The following is a 3,913-nucleotide window of genomic DNA, read 5'->3' as shown; positions in this document are numbered from 1 at the left end:
GTTCCTCCTTTGCTTAGAACACTCTGACAACCTTCCATAATCATTAGAAAGAAAAGAATAAACAAACAAACAAACAAACAAACAAAAAGCAGTGCTTTCCCTGTCTCCCCCACTGAATAATGTGTTTACCCTGGATAAGTCCTATAAACCTCTAGGTAAGCAAGGGTTATGAAGGTATGGTTGTAGCTCAAGAAGCTAAAACATAAAATATTCAAGCACATAGTAGCAATGTACTCTCTCTCTCTCTCTCTCTCTCTCTATATATATATATATATATATATATATATATATATATGTGTGTGTGTGTGTGTGTGTGTGTGTGTATGCATGTGTGTATTTGTGGTGTGTCTGGTGGATGAATAAAAAATTGCCATTTTGATTCCTTAATGCAATTGCATTCATATATTCCTCTTCCTTACTGAGGCTGCAAAAAAGTTTTATTCAAAGTAAAATACAATTGGTTATCACAAGTTCAGAAAAAAATAAATTGCCATTATGATGATAAGAAAATTTATCAAGCATTATATTTTGGAAAGCAAATTTGCTGGTAGTACCTATGCCCAGCAGCTAGAAAACTATTGCAGTATACTGAATGTTTGCAAATCTACTTCTGTGTTAATGTACTGGAAGAAATTTTTTAACACTGCACTTTAAATTGGCTGAAGCTAAACTTTATCCAAAAATCTAAATGGAAGTAAAGATATTGAAGAGTGAAGAGGGTGAAAAGTAAAAGCTTCAGGGGATTTGTTCTCATTTTAATAAGGATGCAACTAAATTTTGGTTTATTAAGTGTGAATGAATAAACAGGAGCTATCTGAACTTCATGTTTATAAAGTTCACACACACACACACACACACACTAGTATAAAAGATTTGTCTGTCACTATTGGATACAGTCCGGAGGGAAGAATTCTTTTTGAGTTTGACTTCTCTGTTTGCTAGGGCAATAAAAACAGATACCTCTGCAGACAGGCTTGTTTTATTTGTATCAAGTAGTGAGAAATCATGCTGAAATCTAAGACTTTTTCTATGTCTATTTTCTATAATAAAGTCTTAACTATTTCTCCCTGATTTAGAACCCTTATTAAGAGTGTTTCATAAAAATTATCATGATATTCTTGAATTTAGGGATTACTAACTAAAGAACATGCAGAGTAACTATGCCTTAGGGACAAAAGTTGAAAAAAATAAAGTCTCTCCTTTCAATAAAGCCACAAATTTTTATAAGGTGACGCAATGCCATTTGAAAGTAACATTGTTTTCCATTAAACAGTAAGGTCATTGCCCCAGTAAAGTATCATCAAATAAATATGGATAAATGGTGACCTTTATCTATTTTCGGTTCATGTTTTGTGTGTTAATTTTTAAGTGTTGAACTCAGTATAATTTACATACTATATGTTTTATGAGGAGATAAAGTTTATGTTCTTTGAGTCCACTTCCTTTTTAAGCTCTTTTAAATTTGTCTTCAATGGTCATATATTTATATATTTCCAAAGCACATTAATCTCTTTTGAGAGTTCATTAGATATGAGTGTCATATTTTGCTACAAGATATGCACATAAATCTGAAAATTTAATACATTTAATATCTACAGAATAATATATAAAGAGGAATTAAGTAATCTTATTCATCCTGACATATATTCTTGATGAAAATTCCCTAAATTCGACCAAAAATTGATAAACCATTAAGTATTTACTGAAGTTTTTTGGAGGAAAATATCAGTAAATATTTTTTCTATAATATTTATATTTTCAAAATATGGATTTTTTTTCTCCAAAATTCACTGCCTGTATACAAATAAACTTATATTCATTTTTTCTTAATTTAAAAGCCTTCATGAATTATCAAAATTGTTTTATTACTTTATACACAAGATAGAATTTTAGATTGAAACATTAATTTTAAAAAGTTATGTGTTTATCCTGAGATAGATTCTAAAATATTTGGTTTGTTGACAATATTTAATTTAACAAAAATTTTAAAAAGAGGAAATCATACTTTACCACTCCTATGTTTTCGATGAGGAAATAAATATCTCTTCACATTCCATGAAGAGAAGACAGAATCTTAATCAGGCCAGTCTAATCCACATTTCATAATGCTGGAAATATACATCATGTTCACATAGACCTAAAAAAATCTATTTTGATGATGATGATGATGATAATTGTAATCATGATGATAATATATCTTGTTGAAGCATTTTAGATTGAATTACATATAACATTTTCCAGATAACTCATTGTATATAGCCATTAAATAGTATTCAGTGCATGTACCAAATACACTTTCCAGATAGACACAACCAAAAGAATATGAAAACACTAAAGGTAAATTTGTCACTTATTTAGGGTAAGTGCTCATAAGAAAGCAGTTAATGTCCTCTCATCCATGGAAACGGAATATATAATGGGGGGGCGATAGAATAAAGTGTAAGAATATCAATTTTTGAATCAAGTACAAATGTGTTTTAATCCAAGTTTTCATTTATATTTTCATTAGTATATTATATATGTTAATCACCAGTTTCTTCATTATAAAGTCAATTACTGCTAAAATAATTGTTCATTTTTATTTGAAAATTTTTTTGTGTGTATTTTACTCTTTGCTATTTTACTTTTAAAAAGATTATACAGGTGTGTATCAGAATCTTTGTATTCTGACTATACTGCTTAGGATTTATTCTGGCTTTTAAATCTTAGCTTCATGTCTTTCCTCAATTTCATAAAATTTGTAAAAATATTTCTTCAAAAACTGACCCAGATTCTCCTTTTGGTACCCTAGGCAGCATAAATTTGTTCTTTTGATTCTATTTCCAAAAACTCAACCTTCTTTTCTTCATTCTGGATGTTTCTGCCACTTATTTTTTCACTTCATTAATTATTTTTACAACAGTATATTATCACTTTGCTTTAAACTCTTTTCTTGAATTTGTACATTCATTTATTGCCTTTAAAATTTCAACTCACATCACTTTTAATGTATTCAGTTATCTATAGAAGATTTTCCCTCTTTAAAGAAGAAAACCCCAAGTTCTAATAGAAATATGACCTGCACTTTCTTAGTATGCAAACAAACATATTGGGGTTGGGGTTGGGGATTTAGCTCCTTGGCTGAGCGCTTGCCTAGCACACGCAAGGCCCTGTATTCAGTCCTCAGCCCTGGGGAAAAAAATAAATAAATAAAAAGCTAGAAAACAAACATGTCAACAAAAACTTACATTAACACTCCAACCCATTTTCAAACTAATTTTGCCAATTTATTCCCATGTATTGTCTATACAAACATAGTTGTCCTGGTGATATGAGTTAACTATTTCACTATAATCAATTACACAAATCTTTTTTTTATTTTTTAATATTTACTTTTTAGTTGTAGGTGGACACAATACCTTTATATTATTTATTTATTTTTATGTGGTGCTGAGGATTGAATCCAGGGCCTTGCACATGCTAGGCAAGTGCTCCACCACTGAGCTAAGACCCTAGCCCAATTACACAAATCTTAATGGTTTCAAATAAGAACATTTATTATTTCTCAATAGTGTACCAGACTTATAAGACTCCCAGGGCAGGATTCAATTATGTTCATCTGGCTTTTAAGCTTTGTGGCTGCTCAGCATTGCTGTGAGGCTGAGTGCTCTAGGATGGACTTAGTCAAACAGGTCATCTCCTGATTCACCTTGTTCCCCCCTTTCTTGTGACAGGCTAGTAAAGGAAGGTTCTCACAGTACTTTTAATAAAGAATGGAAAGGTATTAAGACTCTTGAGGACTAAAATTGGAACTAGAATATCTTCACATCTTAGATTTTTTGGGGGCTAAAGAAAAGCAAAAAACCAGTCTAGGATCAAAGGGTAAAGAAACAAATTCCAACTCTTTTTTTTTTTTTTTTTTTTTTTTTTTTTT

The sequence above is a fragment of the Marmota marmota genome, unplaced genomic scaffold, assembly GCF_001458135.2.
Source record: "Marmota marmota marmota unplaced genomic scaffold, marMar, whole genome shotgun sequence".
Classification (NCBI taxonomy): Eukaryota; Metazoa; Chordata; class Mammalia; order Rodentia; family Sciuridae; genus Marmota; species Marmota marmota.
This window is presented reverse-complemented; position numbering follows the sequence as displayed.